This window comes from Coenobita brevimanus, chromosome 57, assembly GCF_032717465.1.
Source record: "Coenobita brevimanus isolate Jiangsu-jjx chromosome 57, ASM3271746v2, whole genome shotgun sequence".
Classification (NCBI taxonomy): Eukaryota; Metazoa; Arthropoda; class Malacostraca; order Decapoda; family Coenobitidae; genus Coenobita; species Coenobita brevimanus.
Window position 1 is genome coordinate 44,107,527 of NC_137010.1, and position 7,770 is coordinate 44,115,296.

A 7,770-nucleotide genomic window follows, 5' to 3' on the forward strand; every position below is an offset into this window, starting at 1 on the left:
CAGGGTGACGTGGAGGCGATTTGTTGTTGCCACCCCGTATGGGATTAAGGCGTCTGGCAACAGACAGATAGATAGATAGATGTGCGTTCTCAGATCGAATACTGTTCACCGCTGTGAAGTGGATGTGGAGCGGCTGCAATGAGGCAGCTGGACAAAATTCAAAATAAAGCCATTAGATTAATCAATAATCCGGCCGTCACGCAGGACCTTCCTCCATTATCAGTATGTAGAGATGTTGCATCTTTAGCATTATTTTACCGATATTTTTACTGTTAGTGCTCTGACGAACTTGCTTCAATTGTGCCTTCCCTTCACATTTTCTCCTGAAATACTCTGGCAGCGGGAGAGCCCATGAACTCACACTCTCTCCCCTGGAATGGAGAACCTCTGCTTATCAAAATTCATTTATCCCCAGAACAATTACTCTCTGGAATTCACTTCCCGGGAGTTGCTTCCCACAAACATTTAATCCACTTTTATTTAAATCCAGTTTATTTTATGAATGGAGGATGCCCTTTTTTATTTCCTTTGTTTTTCCTTCCTCCATTCATTGTCTCTTATCAAAAAATGTTAACAGAGAGAAACAAATGTATAAGCAAAGGAAGCCAGCTGATTTGTCTCGATGACAGCTGAGGAGTCTACACATACCGTCTGCATGACAAGACCACTATCTACCCCCTGTCTATCCCCCCCCCCATCCATCCATCCCTACCATCTCTCCTCTCTTGCTGCGATAGGGTGGGGTTGCCATTCACGCCAAAGAGTAACTTCGGAGTGCAAGTACACGGAAATGCAGGAGAGTAGAGCAGAAATACCTGGGGAATAAGTGCACTATCCCATTTCTGAGAGGCTGAAATGTGTTTTAATATTCTTAACAGTCAATTTTTTACCAACATAGCCGCACCGGAGAGTAAGATTGTCAGAGACATTCAGCAGTTTACGGGTTACGAACTGGTCATTTAGGAGTCAGGTCACATAGCCGAGTATCAAAGAGTATGTTAGACAAGGCACTGAAATGTTGTGCAGGATGTTAAGGAAAGCATGGGAGAACTTTGGATATTTTGCAAAAAGTTAGAACAGGCAGGGATGGAATTAGAATATTCATTATAATGCTAGAAGAATTAATATCATGTAGTGTATTCGAAAATTGCTGGCATGTGCATTGAAAGGTAGATGGCATGATAATAGCAGTGTCCTAGAAGAAATGGGAGTTGATTTAGAATATCGTCCATGGTCTTGGAAATGTACGAATTTAGACTTGATAATACCATATAATGTGTCAGAAATGATAAGGGGTTAGTTTGGAATATTATGTGATTTATAATAAAGGCAAGAATTTATTTAGTGTATTGGTTAGTGTGTTCAAAATTGTTCAGGGAAGTTTGTAAAAAATGGTGGCGGTGCAAGATGAGGCAAGAGTTGACTTAGACTGTACAATATTGTGTAATGTGTAAAAAAAAAAAAAATAAATAAATAATAATACTTGTTTAGAAGATCAAAAGGTGGCTCAAAAGCCTTGGAATATGTTGGGAAATGCAAGAGATAGTTCATCTATTTATCTGTCCCTCCACCTATATCTGTCCGACTATTTATCTGTCTATCTAATATTGTACACTATGTTCCAGCGAGTGAAACGGAGAACATTATACTTCAAAGTAAATTCGGTGTGTAGAATTGTTGTCCGACATGGCTTGTATAATATCCCTACTTGAGGAGCATCAATACTTTGTTTTTTCTCAGGTACTGAGCCAATCGTGGAGTGTCATATCATTTTTTGACTCAAAAATAAAATTACTTCAAGTGGTACAGTACCAGACTTTTTCTCAAAAAGAAACATATATATATATATATATATATATATATATATATATATATATATATATATATATATATATATATATATATATATATATATACTTATTTATTATTCATTTAATTATAAAACACCGATCTTTGGATCGATCAGCTTATGCACCTATCAATGTATCTATATTTTATCAATCTTCATATCAGTCTATTTCTGTTTATTGGGATCCATCTATCAAACTGGCCATCAGATATATATTGTATATCATATTGTTTACATTTCCATCATTTCATGCAACTCACATAATAGTGCCGGAATCCACTCGCTGCACGTAGAAGTAGAACATGTCGCCTGCCTTAGCGTCTGTTGGCACGTGGACGGTGTAGGCCGGGTTGGTGCTGCCCTGGTCCGGTAGGTTGAGTGAGACAGGAGGTTCAAACCGGGGGGAGGACCCGTCGAAGAACTGGGGGGTAAGGTGGAATAAGTTGAGGGTTAAGCAGGTAAGGTGGGATAAGTTGAGGGTTAAGCAGGTAAGGTGGGATAAGTAGAGGGTTAAGCAGATAAGGTGGGATAAGTAGGGAGCTAAGCGGATACATAGATCATACAGGTCTTAAAAAAAGAAAAGAAAAAAGGAGACATTGCAGAGGAGTCAGAAAAGGTTAATAAAAGGAGAAAGCTTGGTAGGTAGCTAGGCAAGCAGATAGATAGATAGATAGACAGATAGATAGACATATATACAGAAAGACAATATGTAGGTAGACATGTAGATGCATAGATAGTTAAACAGACAGCCAAACAGATACAGAGCCAAACAGATGTATATAAATAGGTTGGTAGATACACAGTAGACAGGAAGATAGATGAATACATGGATGGACGGAATACAGGTAGATTGATAAAGAATTTGTAGTGCATTCCAATAGATTTAGTTAGAACGAGATGGAGAGATATATTGGTTGCGACAGAGTTACACAAATACATGCATAATACAGACTTTACTGTCCTTAAGAGGCGGTCCATATTGTACAGGAATAAGAGGATGGAACTGTAGGAGACTAGTGTATGTGTGTGTGTGAGAGAGAGAGAGAGAGAGAGAGAGAGAGTTACGTGGATATACCTGCCAAGTCATCAGTAGTAATGGAGACTCACAAATTCTTCCACTAACTCCTTCATTTGGCCTAAAGAAAATCGTAAGGGCGTACCAGAAATAAATATATATATATATATATATATATATATATATATATATATATATATATATATATATATATATATATATGGAGCTAAAGTATTGAGTATAAGAGAGAGAGTTAAAACGAATATAAAATTTACGACTTTAGTTTTTCTTTTAGTAACTTAGCAAAACAGACCGACAAGTGAATGCGGACGAGCTGAATGAGAGCTAAGTCTACTAATACCAAGTCGGACCTTTCCATCTAAAACGGGTCCAAGCTGGCGCAGGGGGCGGAACATCGGAGTGACGTCAGTTTGCACGAAACGCAAGACTGCAAGTTCAGCTGGCGCCTGACCGTGGTGGTGAGTGGATGTAAGCTACACGCTCCAGATCATGACGCATTTTCAATCCGAAGTGAGGGAAGGGACTGAAATGTGTGAGGGAAGGTATGGGGGTGTAAGGGAAGGCGTAAGGGTGTGAGGGAACCTACTGCAATGTAAGACGGTTAAACGAGTCCGCAGTTCTTCCCCTTCTTCGTTTTCCCTTATTATAAATGTTTATTTATTTTTTTTAATTTCTGGCCTATCGACCATTGGGGCCAAAGCCCCTGGTCATTAAGACCGTATATATATATATATATATATATATATATATATATATATATATATATATATATATATATATATATATACGTACACACACTTCCATGCATATATACAGTCATGCACACGTACATATATATAATAATTTTTATTTTGTTTTTTTGTAATTTCATTTTTATGATTTTATATTTTTTATATTTTTTGACCTTACATTATTCATAAACATAAATACCTAATCTAAAGACCCTAAAACTAATCACCTAACAGACAAATCACTAACCTATACTAAATCCTACAAAGGCAAATAGCTAGACCTACACTAATGGTAAAAATACCTCGACTAACAGAACACCACCGACTGCAGATATGTAATGCCTTTCTACATTACATACATGCACTCATCACCTGGTGACTCAATCGAGGCACAACTTATAAGGGACATCAATATATGAAAGTGAACCAGACCAGTCGGGAACATTTCCATATACGTCAGCTGTCGGCCCTAATTAGAACAACTTAAACAAGGTCGTAGAAGGTATTTACATAACATGTACAAAAAGTGAAGGACCTCGTCCAACAGACCACCATCGACTGCAAGTGCCCAATATCTTTCTATATTGCACACTTACACTCATCAGCTGGTGACTGTCAGTTGAGGAACGGGGTAGGGGACATCAATATTAGAAACAGATAACTGGGAAGAAGGAACTATTTCAAATATGTCAACGGTGAATCCTAATTAATTGTACAATATATACATAATTCTATCTATCTATCTGTTGCCAGACACCATAATCCCCCAAAGGGTGGCCATTTGACACTGAGTTAGTTGTTACAGTCGATAAAAAACAAAACCATATAGTAAAAAAGTCACATCACTCTAATCAGTCCGGTCTCCCTCAAGAAAGCCATCAATTTATCAGTCATAACAATGTCCCCATCACCCAGGATGGTGGAAAGGGTGAGGGGGACGTCTCGTGCGCCGCAGTAATTTAAAAGTGAAGCGCGTTCACGAATAAATCGCCGACAGCACAGGATGGTATGACTGATAGATAACACCGGATCAAAGATGTCACACTGCGGTGGGAATCGCTTTTCCATATAAGGTTTCATGTGCGTGAGCATGGTGGCATTAAGCCGTAGTCGGGCCAACACTTTTTCTTCCAGGCGACTGGGACGGTTGGCAGTGTTCCAGTCGCCCAGGTACGGCTTACACGTTCGAATATTTAGTCTGGTCCACTGACCGTGCCACAGAGGATTTATTGACTTCTTTCCGAGAGACAGACTCGACCGTAGATCACGAGGAACGTCCCAAGTCTCCTCGAGCTCTATAGCCGACTTTGCAAGTAAGTCAGTCTGCTCATTGTCGTAGATGCGACAATGACCAGGCACCCAGATCAGCGTGAATGACTTGTTGCATGAATGCAACTTATTAACAATGCGGCCCTGGATCTCGTATGAGTCCGTAGTACAAGATGCGATTGCCTGAAGGGCTGACTTCGAGTCTGAAAATATGACAAACGAGTCATGCTGAGAATTGAGAGCATAGTCTATGGCTCTTTCAACAGCAAAAAGTTCGGAGGTAAACACAGATGTGAGTCAGCAACTGATACCCGAGGGAGCATTCAGTCGACCACACACTAGCACCCACACATTCACTCGACTTGGAGCCGTCGGTGTACAATTGGTGGGACCCCAAGTGACGAATGATGATGTTACGAAACAAGTGGTGGACCTCCGCCTCCAGCGTCTTGGCCTTTGGTGCTGGGAGCCATGATACATCAACAGTAAAGCCGGGTGGCTCCCAAGGCGCTATATTTTTAAACACCAACTTGTCACAGTCACTGAGGTCCACACCAAGCTCCTGAGTTAGTAAGTGGAGGCGAACTTAATTTAAGTCTACCCTTTTATACATTTTCTGTTACTTATGTCATCTGACGTCACACACAAGCCACGCCTCCCTGCGCCCTGAGGGAAAGTGAACAGACTTAGTATTAGTAGACTTAGAATGAGAGTCTGTGGTATTATTGAACGTTTTTAAGCTGAATGAACGTTTTCGGGATAAATGAACGTTTTGAGCTGAATGAACGTTTTTGAGACGAGATGAATGAACGTTTTCGGGATAAATGACGTTTTGAGCTGAATGAACGTTTTTGAGACATGGGCAGAAGGAACTTTTTTGAGTCATATGAGCTGAATGAAAATTTTTGAGATTAAACTGAATGAACGTTTTTTTTATATGTATAAGCTGAATGACGTTTCTGGGGTGAATGAACGTTGCTGCTCTGTATGAACGTTTTTGAGCTGAATGAACGTTTTTGAGATAAATAAACGTCTATGAGATGAATGAAAGCTTTTGAGATGAATAAACGTTTATGAGTTGAATGAAAGCTTTTAGATGAATGAACATTATAGAGTTGAATAAACATTTTAGATGAATCAACGTTTGTGAGCTGGTCGAACATTTATAGAGGAACGTTTATGAATTGATCGAACTTTTTTGAGGGGACTGAACGTTTATGAAAGAAATGAATGAACGCATTTAAGATGACTGAACGTTTATGAGCTGAATGAAAATTTCGAAGAAGGATGAACATTTATGAGATTAACGAACGCTTAGGGTACCGGCCGAATGAACATTTATGAGGTGAATGAACGCTTATGAGACAAACGTTTACGAGTTGAATGAGCGTTTATGAGATGAATGAACGTTTACAAGTTGGATGAACGTTTATGAGACGAATGAACGTTTACAAGTTGGATGAACGTTTATGAATGAATGAACGTTTACAAGTTGGATGAACGTTTATGAATGAATGAGCGTTTACGAGCTGGATGAACGTTTATGAGATGAATGAACATTTATGAGACGAATGATCGTTTACGAGATGAATGAACGTCTATGAGCCGAATGAACGTTTACGAGCTGAATGAACATTTATGAGACGAACGAACATTTACGAATCGAATGAACGTTTATGAGATGAATTAACGTTTACGCGTTCGGTGAACGTTTTCACATTACTGAAAGGTCATGAATGTTTATAAATTGAATGAACGCTTACGAGATGAGTAAATACTTATCAGATGAATGAACGTTACCAAGTTTAATTAACGTTTACGAGATGAATGAAATCTTACGAGGTGAATGAACGTTTGTGAAATGAATAGTAATTTGTGATAAACGTCTACGAGATTGTGTTTCCGAGATGGATGAATGCTAGTGAGATGAACGTTTTATTTTATTTTCTATTCTATTTATCTATAGCCCGACGCCCTAATCCCGCAAAGGGTGGCCGCAGACAAAACGCCTCCAAGCCGCTGTCACCCACCATTTGACTACCCTCTCCCCAACGCACACACCCCTCTCTCAAATACGTCTCAACTCCATCCCTCCACCTCATCCTTGGTCTACCCCTCCCTCTCCCTCCCTCCACCTCACCTACATACACCCTCTTAGTCAGTCTTTCATTCTCCATTCTCTTCACATGTCCAAACCACCTCAGTGTATTTCTCCTAATCTTATCAACCACATCCACATCCACCCCACAACGTTCCTTAACTTCTTCATTCGTCAACCTGTCCCTCCACGTCACTCCACATGCTCCTCTCAAGTAACACATTTCCACTGCTCTCACTCTTGACTTGTTCCCCTCTTGCAAGGTCCACGCCTCGCTTCCATATGTCAGGGTAGGGATCACAATACTATCATGCAGTGACTTCTTAACTTCCATACTCACCTCCCTATTTCTCATCACTGCTTTCAGTGTACAATTTATTAATTTATTTATTTATTTATTTTTCAGCTTAAGAGATGAGCGAATTTTTATGAAGAATGAACCTTTATGAGATTCATGAATGATTATGAGATGAATGAACGCTTAGGAGATGAATGGTCATTTAGGAGATTGATAAACATTTCCAAGATGAATGAGCGTTTACGAGACAAATGAACGCTTTCGAGCTGGATGAACACGGAGTGAGTGAATGAACGTATGAAATGAATGATATGTTTGAGATGAATGAACGTTATGAGACAAGCAAACGCCTCAGTCACATTACTTTTCATTTTATACTTGCTATCTCCAGACGACTTTATTCAGCTTGAGAGACTTTGACCAGGAGGCGTTAGATATACAGTAGGCTAGCTAGACAACCTCTAACGCGCATATATATATATATATATA

General features: G+C 39.5%; 1 pseudogene; it reads right to left on the reverse strand.

Annotated features, from left to right (window-relative positions):
- Positions 1–7,770, reverse strand: part of LOC145401977 (maltase-glucoamylase-like) — a 189,263-nt pseudogene that overhangs the window by 85,589 nt on the left and 95,904 nt on the right.